General features: G+C 44.9%; 2 pseudogenes; both read right to left on the reverse strand.

Annotated features, from left to right (window-relative positions):
- Positions 1 to 930: 930 nt before the first annotated feature.
- Positions 931 to 4,255, reverse strand: LOC115404472 (fibrinogen-like protein 1; annotated as a pseudogene).
- Positions 4,256 to 5,247: 992 nt separating this feature from the next.
- Positions 5,248 to 8,411, reverse strand: LOC115404481 (uncharacterized; annotated as a pseudogene).
- Positions 8,412 to 21,997: the final 13,586 nt, after the last annotated feature.

Below are 21,997 nucleotides of genomic sequence, written 5' to 3' on the forward strand. Positions count from 1 at the left end.
CACAGAACACACTGAACATTTTCTGACTTCATCACAGGGGTTACACATGAAGATGAAAGATCTTTCATGAGCATGCAGAGCGAGAACATGCCAACTCCTCAGTGTGTAATTTCAAGCCATTAAACGTCTTGCCACTGCAAGCCACTGTCATGCTGCACATCAGCAAAAGGTCACAGTTCAGTTTAAGAGACACGCTGTCAACTCAGCTCAACACGTCTGGGAGGTTCTAGACAGGACTGTTTTACAACACTCTCCTCCCAAAACATCCAAAACACTGAGTGTGTTTGAACATTCATGTCGTGTTTCACTTCGTGTGAATTGTTGGCTTCAGCTTCAAGCTTCACTCTGAAGAAAAGCTCACAGATTTCTTCTGCTCACTTGGCTGGAACCAGTGGTTCTTTCTCGATCACCTCTAACCAGTCTGTTCATAACAAGGTGTTTTCACCCAGAACACTGCTGCTCTCTGGGTATTTTCTCTGTTCCTCACCATTCCCTGTAAACTCTGGAGATGGATGATCCTGAAAATCCCAGCAGACCGAGTCACATTCATCACTTTCAACTTCACTACATGTCTGAACGCTCTCAGTTCAAAGACACCAACCTTTTATAACAAATACGAAATACAGCAGCATGACAGTAATGATGCCAGTGACATAAATCAAGGTGCAGTGGTTTATATTTTATTTCTTGTCGTGTTTATAACAGAGATATACTGTGAAGCCGTGTTTGTTCACACTCTGCAGTTTGAAGCAAGCACACAAACACACACAGATTCCCCTTTTCTCCAGCGAAGCAGACTGCTGTGTGTGCATGCTGCTTCCTGTTGCAACATCAGTGCGAATCATGGACCTCTCGTCAGCGGGTTATGAATTCCTGTTCATCTTTGTTTCCCCTCAGCTGAGGAATTCATCCGAGGAGGCGTGACCTGTTCTAGGATGGTGGGCTGTGCCGAACTGCATTTGAATCATCGACTGGATCGATTCTGAAGTCGGTGGGCCGCAGCTTCATGACGCTGGCCTTGAGGGAGTACCACCATCCTCTCCAAGTGTACCAAACCACGCCGTCGTCCGTCATGGCGCTGTAGTGCCCGTTGGGATAGTACCGACCGTTCAGGTGGCTGAGTGACACCTATTGGAGTGAATGGGACAGAACTCTGCGTGACTGCCGAGTGCGAGCACCAAAAAGTGGATTTGGTCATGTGGAAACCCCTACTTGTTGACCACCAGCCTCCTTTGTCCTCCTGGGCACAGTTCCCTTGCTCGTAGTTGTCGTTGTCCTGGTCGTGGGTGCTGAATGGGATGCCTGGTGGCTGGCCCACGCCGACACTCCCACCATGAAGTTCCCAGAGAAGCCGTCTCCAGCAGTCCCCACATAGGCTCCAAAGGTCAGGCGGTACTTCTCCTGCGGAGCAGGAAACAACCGCCGGTCAGCCTGATGAGCTCTGAAATGTGAGTCGACCTGAACACTCCAGTGTGACGTTACCCAGTGCTGGCAGTATGGATTTTAATCATTTTGGACACACTAATCTTTACTGCATAAGGCTTGTGGGCCAAAACCAGCCTGCAAGAGGTTCAAATGCGGCCCGTCAAACCACCAAGCAGGTGGTGAACATTCCTAAACGAATATAACATTGATATATTAAGACATTTCCACAGAGCACTGGACACAACGCAGAGCTGACTGAGAGTTCAGAGACGCTGCCATGAATGATAGCAAACTAGCATCAGCCTCGAAGCCATGCTGGTAAGTTTATGATCACATAATGCAATAATGATCTTTTTTTTTCCCACATTTCTGCAAAAGTATAATTAAAATTGCACGTACATTGACATTGTAGTAAACTTTGGTTGTAACCTTTTTATCACTGTGCAAACAGACTGAGAAAATATTTTAAGTTTAAATGTAAAGGTTGTTGCCGCACTGTTTTACCCACTCAAGATGAATCTGGCTGTACGTGGCCCCTGGCCTGACAAGTGTTTGATAACCCACTTTAAATGCTGTTCCTATCAATATCATCAATTATAAGGATCATAAGACCCATCTTCATCATTCATTTAACTCAGAAAGTAGTTTTCAGTTGGTTTTATGAGATATGAGAACACAAGCATACACACGCTGAGCCTTTTTGTCATGCCAGCTTTTAAACAAAACAAGATATTCTTGTTTGTTTCTGGTCTCTTGTGAATAAAATCTACATCTTGTTACCAGAGTGATCTACGTCCGAAAGGATTAAAATGAAACCAGGTTCTGGTAAAATTTTACTTGAGGTTTATGTCACCCTCCTTAGATATGTGCACAGTGCTTCTTCTGTTGCTGCCCAGGCTGCAACAGTGGTGTAGTGGGAAGCACTCGTCTCACCGCAAGAAGTACAAGGATTGAATCAGAATAGGCCTTTTTGTTTTTTTGCATGTTCTTCCCTTTCGTTAATGGGTTTTCTCTGGGTGCTCTTTGTTGTCTGTACTACTGTGTGACGTGTGAGACTAAATTCAAGACACCATGAACTCTGGATTCCTGCTGCCATTGTTTCTGTTCTACTGAGTATAACCACTAGAAGGCAACAGAGCTCTCCTGCCATGTCTCCAGATGGAACACCTGAACAGTTGACTGTTGGCCTGGCAACTATATTATCTCTAATAGTAAAACATTTATATCAGCTTAATGGCTGACAATGAATCATTCACAATCAGTTATCAAGTTTGAAAAATAATTTGTTGCAGACGATTCATATCAACACCTTTTCATCAGCTACTCTGAAGTTCTGGTACTCGGCGTAGCGCTGATTCCCATCGAAGTCCTCCAAGTTGATCCTCAGAGAGTAATTCCCTGAAATACACAGAAGAACACTCACAGCTGCTGTTTGTTTACTGGAAGTAAAGAATCTTCAATGGGTGATGAGTTATACCGACCCTGAGAGGTAATGCGATGCAGATTGTCATTCCCAAGCCAAAATTCTGCTTCCTTGTTTCCAAAACCATCCTTGTACTCTGCCCAAGACCTGCCCCCCCCCCCCCACACACACACACACACAAACACACAGATGGATGAATAATTCTGTTTCTTAAATAATAAAACATTATAATATAAAGTTCTCACACACACCTATTAAAAGCCTCTGATCCATCGATCCGTCTCTGCATGACGGTCCATCCTCCTCTGTCGCTCATATCGCAGAACACCTCGATGGGAGCGGGGCTTCCAGCGGGCTGGATCCAGTATAAACCACTGGATCTGGAGCCAGCACTGAAGACCTGGGAGCAATCTGACACACACACACACACACACAGGTTACACTTGGCCAATGACCCGGTGCTTCTACCACCGTGTTGCTGTACTGAGGTCCTGACCTGTGAACTGTGTGTCCTGGCTCTGGTTCACGCTCGCTTTTCCTGGGTTGCCAGGTTGGTTCAGTGTTCGTAATCTGTCTATGAGGAGCTGTTTTTTCTCAAGTTCCATCTTCAGAAGCTTCTCTTTTTCCCGCAGCTGAGCCACCTCCTCCTGGCACCCATCTGATGCCTACACACACACACACGCACACACACACACGCACACGCACGCACGCATGCACTTTGACTACTACGATCATCCATATGTAATCAGTCCACATGAGATCAAGCAGGAAAATTCCATTCAGTCACACGCTACACATCAGATGAAGCGTTTGATGCCTTACGCACCAACATTGGCTCAGAAACTCTGAGCAGACGGAGCATCTTAATCCCATTTACTCATCTTTGCCACTCAATAATGAAACTGTCCTACAAAACCCAGCAAACATGAAAATAACATCACTATGTGCCCATTATCCTGACATTGCAACTTGTTCCTTTACTGATTGGTAACATGCAAACACTGAAAGAAACTGTATTTCATAGAAAGTTGTTTCAAGGTTTTTAAATAGCAGAGGATTGGCTGGATGAGCACAACTTGACTGCTTCTTTACCCGTTAGTCACACTGAGTGTTTTCATGGAGGCTCAGCTTGATCAGTGTAAACAGTAACATATTTGTTGAGCTAAAATTAACGCACACAATAAGGAATCAATGACATGAAGCAACACATTTCAAGGTTTGGACACATTTCACGAGGCAACATTAAGGACTGAACAACACCATTCATCTGTGAAATCTAAATACTTACATTTATAGAGTGAGCTGCAGCGATGGCCAGCAGCAGGAACAGAGGCCCTGTCATCTTCTGTGGACCGGCAGACTCGTAGTCCCGGGAGTTTAGCTTCATGTGTCTGACTGCTGCTCCTTCTCCTCATGTGAGGAGAAACGGTGCAGCAGGCCCAGATCAAATACCTGATTCTCAACAGCCATAAAACAAACCAGATGCGCATCTGCCCAGAACAGATGTACACTGCTCAAAAGTAGACACACTGTCCAGAAAGCACGTCTGATTTTGTTTTCCTGAGAATTCATTCTCCCTCTCTCCCCGCCAGCCTCTGGAGTTTTTACGCACTTGCCTCATTTCTTTGGAAGTGCAACTGACAAACGGGAACTGTCAAGCACTGTGCCAGCTCGAGTGAACACACAGCAGCGAAAACGGCCTGAAGGTCGCCTCTCACTGCAAGGCCGAGAGCCGAGAGGACGCTTCGCCTGCAGGGATTACAACAAACCCCAGTGAGCCGAGCGGCTGCTGCGTGTTGCACTCCATCAAAAATAAAAGAGGACAAGCTGCCGAAGAGTCCTCAGCATGATACATTAAAAAAGGCCGATATCGCTCTCATGCACAGGTGTCAAACATCAGGCCCACAGGCAGTAAACAGCTCTCCACAAGGTTTCAGATACGAGGCCCAGTTAAATGTTTTCAAGTGAAACGATGCTCAGAGCCTCTGAAAACCGTTAAAAAAATTGAAAAAGCTCCATCTTTGTGGAAATGGGGGGACGACCTTTTTTGAGAAAGCAACTTTTTGCAAACTCTCTGATTGTGTTTCCATGTAAACGGGGAAAAACGCAACTCTTCTGGAGCGCTGCTGCTGATGCTCATGAGCACCAAATCGTTCTTTTTCACATGCTTTATAGATTTACAACAACAACAACAGCTTCCTCCAGACTGTCAGGACTCCCAGGCCAGATTCTCCTGGATTTGGTAGTTTTTTTCAGTTTCGTGCCACAAAAGTCCAATTCGGTCATCTGGCTGTACAAATGTCTGCGAACTCACAGTTCTTGAATACGCCTCTAGGTGCTACTTGGACACATCATCAGTGATGAACCCGAGGTCATAGGGTGTTTCGGGTCTTTGATAATCAAACACCCTCGCTCGGGCGACCCAGCCGGGGGTGATCAGCCCCAGACTTGTGTCCAAGTGGCCCACTACTCCACGGATCCCCCCTCCGGATCCATAGCCATCTAGAGGCTTTTTCCACAGCCTCAGTGATGTTTTGATGGCTCCTCGGCACAGCTGCCCTTTTACTCCAAGGAGTTTAAGGATTCGGGTAGTGACTGGCCAGCAAAACCCCGACACCCCACCTCGACTGGTTCGCAGCGGGCTTTCCAACCATTGCTCCGGCACTCAGTCACTAGCTCTGCGTATTTGGCCCTCTTGCGCTCATTGGCCTCCTCCAATCTGCCTTCCCAGTGGACGGTAAGCTCGACCAGGACCACTTGCTTAGTTGACTCTGATGTTAACACCACGTCTGGGCGGAGTGAAGTGGCCAGGATGTTTTCTGGGAATTTGAGCTGCCTCCCCAGGTCGACTCGGAGTTTCCAGTCTCTTGCAGTGGTGAGAAGCCCCCCAGAAGACCTTGGCTGATGTTGCACCTTGTCCCCAGCTCTGACAAAGGTGATGGACTGCTTGGGGTTGTGCTGGTACCTGCAGTTGGTCATTGCTGTGCTGAGTGTGTCTGCCAGAGCCCTAAGGACCTGGTCGTGATGCCAGCGGTACCGTCCTTCCCCCAAGGCCTTCGGGCAGCAACTTAGGATGTGCTCCAGGGTGGCTCTCCTCTGGCACAACTGGCATGCTGCAGTGTTCGCTAAGCCCCAACGCTGCAGATTAGTTGGGCTTGGGAGAACATCATATACTGACTGAATGAGGAACTTAATGTGCTGGGGTTCAAGTCTCCAGAGCTCTGGCCAGGTGATTTTTCGCTGTTCAGCGTGGCCCCACCTCGTCCAGGCGCCTTTTTGGTACATAGCCACCATCTTGACCCGCCGATCCTCCTCCACCTCTGCTCTGATCTCATCCTGAACCATATGACGTTTCTCCTTTCCTCTGGCTTTGTCGTAGCGGGGCTTGGGGAAGCTGCCAAGTCCCGCCCGGCCCACTGCCGTGTTGCCCACCAAGATGTTATGCTGCAATCGTGCCTCTGCTCTATCAACAGCTTCCTGTGCCTTCCACTTCCTCACAGTTTTCACCAGGATTCCTGCTGTGGCAACTTTTTGGTTGGCGGTGTCCCGATACATCATCACCTCCCTGGCACGTGTGATCATAAACTTCTCCAACAGGCCGCTGATTGGGAGCTGCAGCATGGTGGAATGGTCATACAGTGCGATGCTGCTGAGGGATCGGGGGAGCCCAAGCCACCTGCGGAGAAACTGACTGATGGTCCGTTCTAGTGTCTCCACCGTGGACATGGGCACTTCATAGACCAGCAGGGGCCAAAGGAGTCTTGGCAGGACACCATGTTGGTAGATCCAGGTTTTGAATTTCCCTGGTAGCCCCGACTTGTCTATTGCTGTGAGCCATGATGTCAGTTCAGCCTGGGTTTTCTGGAGTGAATCTGAATCCCTCAAGGAGCTGTTGAAGACTTTGCCCAGGCTCTTGACAGGTTTTTCCATCACCGTTGGAATTGGTGTCCCTCCTATAGCAAAGCGGAACCGGTCGGCCACCCTGCCTTTCTTGAGGACCAGAGACCTGGACTTGGCGGGCTTGAAACTCATCCTTGCCCGAGAGGTGAGCCGCTCTAGCCCTTGCAGTAGCCATCTGCAGCCAGGAACAGAGGTTGACGTCACTGTGAGGTCATCCATAAAAGCTCTTATGGGGGGCTGCTGAGTGCCAGATCTTGACAAGGGGCCTCTACACTCCACCTCAGCTGACTTCACGATCATGTTCATGGCCAGGGAGAAGACTGGCACTGAAATTGTGCAATCTGTTATAATACCCTTCTCCAGGCGTTGCCAGGCAGATGTTAATGATCCCGATGTTACCCTCAACTGGAAGTTGTTATAATAGTCCAGGATGACTACTGTTAATATTTATAGCATATTGTTGTCTGTACTCATAACTTATTGCGCTAAATGCACCGCTCAGCAGTTCTGACTTTGTGCTGCCAGGTAATGAACGTAAACATGAAACGTTTCTGAAACAACAAAACCTCAAAATACTTTTACATTCATAATGTTGCAATGATGAGACCTTAACTTTGAACCTGAATGTTTAATCATCTGCTGTTTTGTAGCCACAACAAAACTGAAAGATGTATTTTCACATTTCACAGACATAATTAAAAATCACACCATACTGAAAACCTTCAATCGTGGTTTAAATTATGCTTTTATTAGTGAGTGAGTGAGTGAGTGAGTGAGTGAGTGAGTGAGTGAGTGTGTGTGTGTGTGTGAAGCCAGACATCACTCCTGGAACGTCTTGAACTCTCAACCTTTGCTGCTCTGTAAATACACTTCCACTATATATTAATTTTTTTTTACCACATTTTTTAACTAAGGGCGGCTGTGGTTCAGTGGGGAGAGCAGTCGTCTGACAATCGGGAGGTTGTTAGTTTGATTCCCGTCTCCCCCCTGTCTGCATGTCGAAGTGTCCTTGTGCAAGACACTGAACCCTGAATTGCCCCCAATTGCATCCACTGGTGTGTGAATGTGTGTGTGAATGGGTGAATGTGATAATGTAGTGTAAAGCGCTTTGGTCTCTGCTAATGCAGATGAAAAAGCACTCTATAAGTCTAGTCCATTTACCATAACTAACAATTACTTGTTCGTACACAGTTTTAAGCCTGAGCGGTGCTTTTCTTGTTCAGCTTCCTCTTGTGCGTCACTGTGGCTTCTTCTTTTGATGCCTGCTTGTCCATTTCTGCCCAAAAAAACAAAGTTCATACGGTCAAATGACATTCTGAAAATCATCAGCGAACTGAAGGCAGTCGAAATGATTTCAGAATCATTAAATACCTTTGCTGTGTTTCTGCAGTGTGGACTCGGGGTCGTCTGGCTGAGGATCGTCGCTCTTCTTATAGTAGTACGGCTGGTCAGGCGGTCCGAACCTCTGGATGGGAAAACACCGCATGGTCAGCTGAGTGTTGCACGTCTGGATGAACAAGCAGACCCCAAGCATCCAGAAAGGTCTGCGCCGCACCTTGTCAGGCCACATGAAGCTGATGAAGAGAATGACCGGGAGTCCCACCGCAATGACGTAGACCCCCAGGAGCCAGGGCCGCTTATCCAGGGCCATCAGCAGGGTCATGATCACACCAGGCTGCAGTGCACAACATCAGATGGCCTGATTTCTGACAGTATATCGAACATCTCAGCACTCCAATAGAAACATATAAATTATCAACAAGCTACAAACAGCATGAGGAACTCGACTGCAGCTCTGGGATGAAGGAACCATGATCCATCCATCGTTCATTTTCCATACATCTTCGGCCCCATTTCCAACTTTATGATGGAACATTTCAAAAACAACCCATCGCCGTGGAAACGGGGAAAACGTCACTTGCTCAGGCTCTGGGTCAGGGGTCGGCAACCCTTGGTACGCGTGCCACGGGTGTCACGCCTGTTATTAAAGCTAGGGTCAGCGATCTTGGAAAACTAGCATGTATTCGAATGTAGCATCTCCCCAAGGCTCCGCCCAGCTCCCACCCCATTGGAGGAGCTCCCACTGTTACGGGGGAACGCACTGGACGCGGAAGCACTGTGCACGGAGTTTCTGATCGCCTCCCATGTTAACCTATCTGACTGCCCGCACACAATGCGTATGGCAGGCCATTAGAGACAATAGTCGTCATTCAGTTACTCGTCAGTAAAGAGAAAAACGCCGCAAACGGCCACGCACTCTGCAGCGCGCGCTCTGCTTTGTTCTATTTTTCACGCGGGGGGGGGCTCTGATTGGTTTCTTAAGAGCGGTCCGCGCCTTACGATTGGTCGGAGTTTGTACTGTCCTGTGGCCGCTACAGTTGTCAGATTTTTTCCGCACCTTTTTCCGTCCACATAATGTATTGACTTCTCTCAGTATGACAAAAAGTGCTTTTGGACAACATCGCCTACCCTAGCTTTAACACTAGGCACGCTTGTATGCGCCCCATAGTATATGGCTTATAGGGCAGAGCGGATTGTAAATATGTCATATAAACGCCCGAGTGGATCCGCTTCACTTGGAACGGATTGTATTTTGGAGCCGATTGTACGTGGTGGTGTACACCGATCGATAATCCGCTCCTTGTCTTACATGAACGCTGCCTGACAGCGGATCGGAAAAAAAAGGGGGGGGGGATTATTTGTTCCGTGCATGCGTTCCCTCGTACGTAGTGACGTGATGACGTGCACAGTAAACAGGAAGCAGGACAGTCAAAAGCAAGCAAAAGAACATGATGGTGGTTGAAAAACCCTTTTTAAATAAAAACCCCAAGAGAAAAAACAGTGGAGAGGCGATATGGAAGCAAATCACGCTACAGCGAGTTGTTCAAAGAGCTCCGTAGAAGAATATGAGCAATCGCCTGGTCGGTGTTATGGATTAACTGGTTCCCGTGTTAACGAGTGACGGCGGAATTCTGTGTAAATACATGCTGATAACAGCAGTTGTTAAAGACTCACAAAAGATTTAAAACTTATATATTCACTGTAACTGTAGATAATCGACATTCACTAGAACGAGTACAAGTCTCAGTCATATATTGGTCACAAGATAACATGGGCACCAGTTAATTTGAAACATCGGCATGCTGAGCACAAAGCACAACATTTATGAAAGCACTTTTTGGAGTTAAAGCAACACTAAGGAACTTTCAGTTTTCGTTGATTTTGGCGGCGCCAGTGGACAAAAGCGGTAGTGTTTTGCCTGAACGAATACTACAGTTCCCATGAGGACTAGCGCGTGACGTCGTAAAATGCTGCTCCCGGTGGCATGCTGTCAGACTGAACTCGCCTTCATTTGTTTCCAGTGGCTGTGTGAAGGATGGATAGCGACGAGGTAATGAATCTAATGGTGGCTAAACAATATTATATCATGATGTGATGCATGCCGTAAAGCAGTCCGCACATTTGGAGTTTTGTGGTGTGCAGGGTTCCTACCACCCTCCTCACAGTTGCTTAGTCCAAGTGAAAGCAATACTGATGCCCTCAGGCTGTGGCAGAGGGGTCATTCAACTAGTTGTAAGTCGATGTATCATCACAAAAGATATTAAAATGTTTTATTATGGTTGAAAAGTTCCTTAGTGTCGCTTTAATAACAGAAAAATATCTTTAAATATATGATTGTATGTGCTTTATCTGAATGGAATAAATTTCCAGGTAGGCTATGTTAGAAATCTTTTTGTATTTTGTGTCAACTTGCGTTTTAGTTGAAAATGGCACACACATTGATGAGAAAATTTTAAACTGGCACTCCATGACAAAAAGGTTGCCGACCCCTGCTCTAGGTGTAGATGAGGGAAAACAACTCGAAATTTCAACCAGATGGTACAAATAGTGCCAGTGCCTTGTAAACACAAACACCATAAGGTTACATTTTAATGCATTGTGGATTATAGTAATTAGCCAGATAGACGGATGATACCCGATAAACCACTAACCAGTAGAGCTGAGTATTATTGTTCGGCCAAAGGAACAAAGACTTAGTAGGTTGAAGTGCTTACCGAACCTGCAGCCGACACTGATTTCACCCCGTCTGCTAATATGAGGGACAGGACCACAAAGATGACCTCCATCTGTGAGACATCAGGTCAGACAAGTTTAACTCAGCCTTTTGTTTTCACACAGACGCTGATATAAACAGGGTTAAAGAAGGTCGGCCTCACAAGGACACACACACACACACACACACACACACACACACACACACACACACACACAGGATCGACACACCTGCAGTGTACACACAGGTTTTACTCAACATTCTCAGATAACAGCACGACCCTGTCATCCACCTGCCTCCATCCACAACCAAACAGACAGACAGAAAGCAGAAAAGCAGTTTTCTGAGCAAGAGATATGAGAGAAAACAAACTCACAAATATTATAATTAAAAAGAGAGTCAAGCGAGGCATAGAGAAGATTAAAATGTTGGAGTTTATTCAAAGAGTAGCAGACAGGAAGAGCCAAAGAGTACCAAAGTGAACACATTTACCTTTTCAACGCGGCGAATGTTCAGTTTCCTGCTGTTCCTTCAATGTCTCTTCCTGAAGACTCACAGACACACAGTGTTGGACTTTGGCCCTCGGTCACTCATTACACAGTTAACACTTTAATGGGGTTTAACACCATTACTAACACACACCTGGCAACAGCGGTCAGTCTCTCAGTTAAAAGCCGTATTTACACAGCACTGGTGGTAAATGATTGGTGTGAGGGTCCGCACAGAGGTCAGACATAAAAGGAATATCAACAGTGAAAGTAAAACGAGGTTTAATGCATGCAAGCTGTAAAAAGCAATAAAATGACTTGTTGTGAAGGTGTGTGGAGGAGGTTAATATTCAGGAGTTACTATATCAAGGCAGTGAATACATGATTTCTTTCACAACCAGAAGGGATGAAATGATGGGAATATAGCTGGTAGTAAACTGGGAGATGTCTACTACAGATCACCGCTGGTATAACACACCACAAGAAAACAAGGTAACCGAGTCCACATGTAGAATGTGAAGAGTGATTAAAGATCAGCGTGATCATGCAAATGTGTTAGTGAACCCTGAGAAGACCAAAAGCATGCCAGAAAGGCCTTCAGGGCTCATATAACCGGCGGCCATACCAGAGCCCAGATCCGAGCCCCAGACGTCCATGCGCCGGTCCAGAAGAAGGCAGAGGAAAGCCCCAACCAAGACCCCGCGGCGGCCCCGGGGCCCGGACCCCAGGTAGCTAAGACGGGCAGGAGCCGGCCCCCTCTGGGACTAGATGCCCGGGGCGGGCAGAGCCGCGAGCCCAGTGCCCAAGAGCCAACCCCCCCAACTCAGGCGGAGGGCCATGACCAGGAGAACCAGCCCACACAGGTGACTACCCGCCCCAGGCCAGTGCCCCCCCAGCGCTCCAGCCACGTACCCCGAGATCCAAGGCATCACAGCCCACTCCATCCCCCAGTCCACCCCGTCCTCCCCCACCTCACTACCCCCAGCCCCACCCAGCCCATCCTCCCCCCAACCACCCCCCCGACACACACACACACACACACACACACACACACACACACACACACACACACACACACACACACACACACACACAGTCAGCCAGTCAACCCTAACCCAAACACACTCACATTCCCACCTCATCCATCCATCATGTCCTGTGGGAGACCCCCCCAGAAGGCAAGGGCACACCAAACCCCACATCTAGGGCCCCCCCCCCCACCCATAACCACCCCCCACCCCCCACCCCAACCCCCACCACTGCAGACAGATATGCACTCCCTGGAGCCAGCAGCTCCCCAACCCACAGCTGGTCCAAATCCCAGGCCTGTGGGTAAACAACAGCCCCCCCACCCCCCCACCAGAAGGGACCCAGAAACAGGGGTGTAGAAGACCCCATTGCCTTCTCCTCCCCCACTCATGAGTGTTGATGAAGTATATGTTGTTTGCGATTAAAATTGAGGGGCAGTAACCACACCGTGCCGCGAGCGAGGCCAAACGAGCAGTCCCATCTACCTGAACAGCCCCACCCCCGACACGGCGCGCCAAGTCCCCCAGATGTGTGTGTTGTATGTATTTGATCATGTTAGATGACTAAGTGCAATTAAGACTGAGAGGCGAGCCACCGAAGGGTGCAGTGATTGAGGCCACTTAGATGGCCCCCTCCACCACACCCTACCTGATAAGCCCACCTCCCAAAGCCCTACGTGTGTGTGAATGAGAGCGGGGGGAGAGAGGAGAGAGAAGTCCGGGGATGACGTCTAGGGGGGAAGAGCCGCCACCCCCTCACCCCTGCCAGGACCAGGACGGTCAGGGACCATAGCCCAGAAGAAGAGCCCAGACCCAGGGACCACCACCCCAGGCCTACCCCCGACAGGGCACCACACTCTTTCCTCACATACACACCTATCCAATCGCCCACACATATACATCCACACATACATACTCACACACACACACACACACACACACACACACACACATATGCACACACACCTCAGTCATATCCACAACCCCCTAGCCCCTAACCCCCACAGCACCCCCACCCACCCCTCCCATCCACCCTATACCCTGGATTCTGGGGCAGCAACCAGACACCAGGGCGTACACCGACCCAGGCCCGCAGCCGACCGGCCCCCCCAGCCAGGCGGACTCGACACCCTCATGGAAGGGGACAGCCCCCAGGCAACAGGACCCAGGGCCCCCAGCCACACCCACCCCAGAACACCCCGGCCACCCGGACATGAGCTGGCACCCACTGATCCAGGCCCCCCGAGCCCCCGCCACTGTTGAAGAAAGATGCCATGGTTTTTGCCACTGTTTGGGAAAGACGCCACAGTTTGTGGGAGATGCCACGGCTAGTGTCACGGCTTATGTGACTGTTAGGAAACATGCCACAGTTTATGCCACTGTCTAAGGAAGATGCTACAGTTAATGCTAGTACCTGCACCCCTCTTTGGGCTAGATGCCACGGTTTATGTTTAGGGGATACTGGCTGGTACCTTTCTAGCAATGGCTTTTCCGGTGGCCTCTTTATGCCGCTGTCTGGGGGAGATGCCAAAATTAATGCCAGTACTTTTACTGCTGTTTGGCCAAGATGTTATGGTTAATGTCACTCTTTGGGGGATATGCCACTACTTATCTGGATGGATTTGTGGCCGATTCTGTGGTCTGTCCGATGACTGTTTTAAACTGAATGAGCTAGTGGTCGTTGTCTCTAGGGGCACTAAAGAGACTGGTTATTTGAGGCAAGAAACTGCTGCCAAATGCTGGCAGACTGGAGTAGTGTGAAACAAATCCATCTTCAGTTCTTTTGTATTTTTTATTTCCATTTGTGTGGATTGTGCCCCAAAAATATATTTATTAAAACTACTTGAAACATAACTTGTTGTCTGCATGCTTTCTTGATTACAGCATTTACCAGGCATGGGTTGCAACTGCCACAAAGATACAACAGCTGATGTTGCTTTTTGAGGAAGATTGCTAGGGATGTAAACATGATACATGAATACAGGCATAAAAACAATTGTGCTACAATTTTGAGGAGTCTGACTGTACCGTTATGGACTGTACTGTCTTGTACTGTTTATATTTCAGTTATCATGCACTTTCCCTCAGGTTTTGGAGGCAACATGTTGCCATAATATGCTTCTTGTAGAAATCACAGATCCGAACATCTCGCAATGTTAATACATTAAACCAATCAGCCTTGGAATCAGCCTTCTGGTTCTTCTGGTATATTGCAGAAAGAAAAATGTTTTAAGTGGTTATTAGCCTGCTCTTAAAAAGTGCTAGAGAACACAACATGCTAGATTTTTTTTAAAAAAACCTGGAAAAGGACTATAAAATCCAGACTAATTAAAGTGATGCATCTTTACAATAATACCAGATCCACACGTGCAAACTGTTTAACATTGTGTACTGCACAACCATCATGGATACAACCTGAACAATACCTATCCTAACTAACATTTGCTGCCATCTGCTGGTCTCCTGGGTATTGCAGGGAATTACGTACTTACCAATTTAAACCATAACTGAATAATGGCAACAATAAAACAATAACTACGATACCACAAAAAGGAAGACTACAAAAGGTATTATTTTCAAGAGTTGTATCTTTTAAATTCTGGAAAATAGTTGCCACATCATGTAGGCCTACATCGACAACTGTATTTTTGCTGGATTGACGCTTCAAAGAGCACATGGCAACCCAGCAGGGTTTTTTTTTTCTTTTGGCAACCTAACAGGTCATCAAATTGGTCATCACAGAGATCACATCAGCCACGCAGAATTTGAAGAGAGAAAAGCAAAATGTGGTGTTCATTTTACAAGCTCTCCATGACACACTGGCTACTGGCAAGGCCTTGGTAGGTAATTACGTTTTGCCATATGATTTTGCTAAAGGAAATGTCACCTTTTTCTGAGTAAAATGATAGTTAAATAGGACACAAATTTCAACCGCACTTGAAGCGAGCAAATCCTTCCCCACCCCACTTAAGTTACTACAAGGTAGTTCTGGTTTTGCCGGTACTTTCTTAGGCAAATACTCCAAATTTCTCCATGTAAATCCCATACAGTATCCTTATTATGAGTAGGGATATGGAAGGGCTTGGCAATTCCTAGGTTATAGTACAACACTGCTGAACAGCGGGCCACAGGAATGTCTAGTTCCAGTTTGGTCCCAAAATCTAGCAAGGTTTTTTTGTAGGCCCTACTACCAGGGCTACTGCTGGTTTATTTGTCTGACCTACTACCGAGCTTGAAGTGTTCACCAAGCAAAGCAGATCCAATGCGAATATTTGTTGTTTTAACAACACAATGTTAGCAATGTAAATGTTTACAGTCAAATAATTTTTTAACACATTACACTAACAAACATTTAAATAATTGATTAAAAAATGCCTCCCCACATTTACAGCTACTTTTACATTGCTATGCAAGATAAGTGCTATTCAATTACTGTCATTTCTTGTTGATCATTCTCTTCAGTATTTCCACAAAGTTCTGAGTTGGTGACAAACACCAAATGGAAGGTGAGAAGTACTTTCACAAGTACCTAAAAGAACTTCCACCTTGACGGTGGAAGTCAAGGTGGAACGTGATGTTATAACTAACACTGTTACTGTTCTTCACAGGCTCTTGCCAGATGTTCTGCAACACACAGTCATTGTTGGGCTGTGTTGGTTCGCAGTACATATTCTGCACAGGAAAAGAACTAGCTAACAAAAGTCATGTTATTAAAAAGCATCTTAAGGATGCTGTTTATTTTAATATAAACACTGAAGGTATGTAATATAGACAAAGTACAGAAAGGCACATCTGCAACATTTTCTTTTTAAGAAAGTAAAGAATTATTTTTGCCGATCTGTAGTTTTTTTTTTGTTGTCGTTTGTTTTTTTCAAACAAATTTGTGGTGGTCTGGTTCTGCAAAGACAGCAAATGGAATTCAAGAAGCCATTACCACTGCCCACACTGCAAATTTAGAGCCTTAAGTGCTCAGCAGTGTTAAAAAAAAAAAAAAACACCTAAAATCAAAACATGTCAGGATTCTGTTCAGGTGGGCAGTGGGCAACCTCACTCTCCCTGGGTCCATCTGATTGCTAATTGCCTTCCCGTTTGGACTGCCACCTGCCTGCCTCTACTGACCGCTCCCAGCCACCTGCTCCTTGCCAGGTCGTTATCTTTTCCAGACTCCTGTGCTGCTGCAGAAGGACTTTCCTGCGCTACCAAGCTCTGTCAGGGATATTTTCACGCCTTGCTTCGACCTCACCTCGAGCTAACCTGCGACGCTGCTGCCAGGCTGCAGCCCTCTTGGGTCTCCCCTGTACTCAAACCTGTGCAAACATCAACCCTGGTTCTGGTCTCTCTGCATCTGGGTCTAACGACACACCGATCATGACAAAACATGGTAAGTGGTCTACAGAGTGACAGACAAACATGGAGGGCTCATCTAGGCTATATCTTGCAATCAACAGTTCTTGTGTTTTTATCTAGTGTTTATTTGGTAATTTGTCAACCTATGACACATCTGGATTTCAATGGGGGGCAATTTATTCTGATTCTGATCTTCTAGTGACAGGCAGCACAGCAGTAGGTGTTTCAGAACGGGTATCATTCCATTAGTGAGAGATGGTTGTTAGTGGGGACGGCACAGTTCTGACTGAAATGCTATTGAAATTATTACAGAAATCTGCATTAACTGAAAACTGTTCCCTAAGCATAAAACTTAATGACAATGTCAATAATCATGTCCTTATGTTTCTTATTAATTTCACAATATCCGTCTCTTGCAGGCATTGAATCACACACAAGACGAGGTAATATGCTCCTTGTTATTTTCCCTCCAGTGTAGTTCTTCCTGTTTAGATTCTGTAAATTTAAATTGCATTTCTGTGCAACAGTATCTTGCAAATAAGGTGAAAGCTATGATGAGCATTCATAAGTTAATGAGGAAATCATATGCCTTTCTATATTCTGTGTCAGTCCATTAATTTAAATTGAGAATATCTACAGTAAGACTGTAAAGTGTGAGGTTTGCTATGTCAGTGCTGTCTTTCACATCTGAGGAGCTGTCAAAGCATAGCACTAAATAGAATGAAACATTTTCTCCCACAGGAGGATCACTGTGCTCCTTTGACATTGTCGTATAACATCTTAAAAGACATATGATACATTTCAGTTTGTGACAGGACTGCTATGTATAAAACTCACATTGTCACACTTTATCGCATACAAGCGACTGTCTTATTCAATTTACTGTTATAACGATGGCAGGTTTTTAAGAATTGATACACATTTCCCTTGCAATTGATGGGTCATTACTTGACAAAACATGGTTGTCAAAAAGTGCAGTTGTCATTTTGCAGCAAATGTCAGGTAGATTCTGTATCACTCTGTGCTATAATCCTGAGTTTCAGAACCATCAAATATCCAATCTGTGACGGTACTTTGCAGAAGCAATGCAGGCTGAGTGTGGCAATAGTTCAGTTTACATGTTTGACTGAAATTGCTGTTTTTTTCTTTTTGTTTTGCAGAAAAAGGCAAGCACTATGAACAAAAGAGTTGACAACAATACAGAGGAGTCAACAGACTCCACAGTAAAATCAAAGTCAGAAGGCCTCAGTTGTCCCCACTGCACAGCAGAGAGAGAAGCATGAACTGGACACTACACCCATGCTGTGTGTAGATGTCAAGAATGGGATTTATGTCACCCCCGAGTTCAACCATAGCCCAGTATTCTCCATTCATGTCATGACCTCGACCACATTTCAAAAAAATTGACTTAAGTTGAGAAAAGCAGGAAATTCATGCCCATCACATCTTCCTCTGGAAATCCAGGAAAAGAATGTTTTCACCTCCAAAGAACAGCAAGTGCAAAGTCATATGTGAGGTCTGCAGTCCTCACAGCTGCATCATTAGAGGACATGAAAAATAAAGGCATAATGTCCTCCGGATGGGCTGACAGATGTGCTGAGCTCAGCACTGCTGCTGTTAATGGGAATGGACAATGTTTTTCCTGTCATGTTTGAAAACATGGAAAACCCCCCAAAAGTGGCACTTTTTCTCTGTGTTCACAAATGAAATGGACAACTGGTGTCCATTTGGGCGGACAAGAGTTACACTTGATGCAGTGGCAGGGCAGTGGAACTGTGCAGTGTCTGTTTTGTAGGTTTATAAAAAAAAAACATTTTCTTTTGTAAATTACTGTATAGGCTGCCTAAATGAAGTCCAACATTTAAAGGTTACTGTGGAGGCCCTGACCCTGAATCAGTGCAGGACTCTGCATCTGAACCAAATCTGAATGCTGAGGTTAGACAAAAGGATTTGTTAACATGTGAGATCAACAATGGTAATAACAGACACGTTATGGTTGCAACGAAATGTATTTTTATGCAGAAATCCCCACCTATAGATGAAGATCTCTTCAAGGTTGAAAAAAAAGAAAGTGAGCTGCGAAAGGAAGAAGCAAAAGACACAGACTCCAACAGCCAGTGTATGGCCTGGAAAATAAAGTCATGCTTGTTCCAGCGAGCAACTGGGACAACTGGGTGTATCAGACACAAATGAGAATTTATCTGTGCTTTCTTTATGTAGCCCATCGTACAGAAAAGCATTGGCAAGGTTATTTTTTTATAATTTCTGATTGAATGAATGATTGAATACATTTATTTCGAGGCACAGGAAAAACAACACAAAATAAATATACTGTACAGTACTGGACACAAAATTCCCCACACTGGGCAGGAAAAAAAACACGATTGTACAGAAGTAGTACATATATATATATATACACACATAAAGAAATTAATAATAAAAACAACAAACTAATCAAAAAAAATTACAATTAGGAACTAAACATATGTTGTATTTAATTTGATGCCTCGAAAAGGAGTGGGATGAAGAAAACGTATTAACTCCCATCCCTTGTCATCCTAAACATCTTTAGGTTGCCATAATTAATGCATTAAGTGCATTTGGTATATATATATATATATATATATATATATATATATATATATATATATGAATATACATATTACTATTAGTATTATCAATACCACTGCTCTTACCACATCATCAACACATATCAACATATCACTAGTATATCACAACATATCACAACATATCGCTATCACTAGTACTTACTATGAATGGTGCTGATAGTTATATTCATCTTCCATTTAAGTGTTAGTTTTGCTAGTACACGATGTATCTTCAAGGGCCAAGGTGTTATGTGGACCCTCTGCCAGAGGGGTCAGTCCTCAGGCAACAGGACCACCCTTTGCAAAGTGTCCTGTACTATGCATTAAAAAGACAAGAATTGGGAGTCTACTGCTAGACGGTGGTGACTTCCCAGCAGCAGAGCCCCCCTCGCCTGCCGTATACTAAAGATTTGTTGAGTGTAATATTTATTATGTATCTGTTTAAGATTAGCACCATTATCACTTACTGTATCGATTTTTGTGCTGGCAAAGTAAATATAACATGTTATACATTGATACATATAATAACACAATATCAAGGTATTGTGCATGATTAAGATATAATAGTAGTTGTAGTAATAGTAATATCAAAGTGTCATATATGCTGATGATATAATTATAGTAACAATTGTAGCAGAGTAGTAGTAGTAATAATAATAATACCACCAATATATTAGTTGATTATCATTGACCAGTAATCTAGTAAAATAGTCTTATATAATACATATAACATTATAGTTTGGTGGTACCACATAACATCTTAGTAACTGCGTTATAAGCTATGGCATCTTGATAATAATGATAATACATACTTCCTATTATTGGCTTCTATATTTAATGATTGAGAACAACATTTATGAATCAGCCCAACACAAAACCTCTGTATCGTGACAATACCATATTTTTAAATCTGGATTTCAACAGATGAATATTTGGAAATTGAGTTCTGGTCCCAGTTGATTCCAAACTTTAACTCCACATACAGACACACAGACGCTCTTTCTAGTGGTTCACACTGCTTTAATCTTAAAGTTACCACACCCCCTGGAGAGTCACCAGCAGTGTATTTTTACTAGAAGCACTTGTAAGGACTAGCAAGCACTAAGAACAAAAAAGTTGACAATACAGAGGAGTCAACAGACTCCACAGTAAAATCAAAGTCAGAAGGCCTCAGTTGTCCCCACTGCACAGCTGTTCTAAGCGCCCAGAAAAAACTCAGTCGCCACATCAGAGAGGTACATGAACTAGACACTACACCCATGCTGTGTGTAGATGTCAAGAATGGGATTTATGTCACCCCAGAGTTCAGTATTCCCCATTCACGTCACAAAATCAACCACATTTCAAAAAATTGAATGTGAAGTTGAGAAAAGCAGGAAATTCATGCACATCACATCTTCCTCTGGAAATCCAGGAAAAGAATGTTTTCACCTCCAAAGAACAGCAAGTGCAAAGTCATATGTGAGGCCTGCAGTCCTCACAGCTGCATCATTAGAGGACATGAAAAATAAAGGCATAATGTCCTCTGGATGGGCTGACAGATGTGCTGAGCTCAGCACTGCTGCTGTTAATTCGTGAATGGACAATGTTTTTCCTGTCATGTTTGAAAACATGGAAAACCCCCAAAGGTGGCACTTTTTCTCTGTGTTCACAAATGAAATGGACAGCTGGTGTCCATTTGGGCGGACAAGAGTTACACTTGATGCAGTGGCAGGGCAGTGGAACTGTGCAGTGTCTGTTTTGTAGGTTTATAAAAGTCATATTTTTTTGTTTTGTTTTTGTTTTATTTTTTCTTACAGAGGAAGATCTCTTAAAGGTTGAAAGAAAGTGAGCTGCGAAAGGAGGAAGCAAAAGACACAGACTCCAACAGCCAGTGTATGGCCTGGAAAATAAAGTCATGCTTGTTCCAGCGAGCAACTGGGACTACTGGGTGTATCAGACACAAATGAGAATGTATCTGTGCTTTCTTTATGTAGCCCATCGTACAGAAAAGCATTGGCAAGGTTATATTTTAGAATTTATGAAGACATGTAAGAATATCTTTTTAAATATTTGAAATGGACAAAACTGATTTAGTTATGTGGACTGTTGGTAAAGCTTCTCCGCGACCACATTGGTGCAGTGCACAGTTTGTAAAAACTGGCTTCTCTTTGTGCTGGTGTGGGGGCGACTGGACATCCAAAGATTTCTTTTGCAGATGCACCCTTTCACATGATATGCAAGTAGTGTGTCATGTCAAAACAAAGGCTGCCAATGACATCAACTTGATAACTGTATGAGTCTGACAAAGAACATTTGAGAGAAATGTAATACAATATGTCCAGTCCTTTGCGGTTCATTGACATTAAATATCAAATAATACATTTTGGTCCAACTTGCTTTGTGTGAAACAGACGCCTCACAAAGTCTGTTGAGGCAGATGAAATTCTGTCTGAGGGCGAGATGGGGTAATGGCATTTTACATTTTAAATTTGCTCACGTGAGACGTCTCGTACATGCCAATTGTCAATTGTACGTACCATTCTGGACGGTTACAAAATCATCTAACTGAAAATACACAGCTGGCATTACAAGATCTGGAGAGACACCTGAGGAGTGGGAAAGTTCTCTCCAACAGAACGTATTTGTGGAAACACGGGGGGTTCGATCCATCTCTGAAAAACCTTTACAGTGACCATTTCACTGTATTCAACAACAAGAGTGTATGTAATATTAACTTTTAG

This window comes from Salarias fasciatus, chromosome 2, assembly GCF_902148845.1.
Source record: "Salarias fasciatus chromosome 2, fSalaFa1.1, whole genome shotgun sequence".
NCBI lineage: Eukaryota > Metazoa > Chordata > Actinopteri > Blenniiformes > Blenniidae > Salarias > Salarias fasciatus.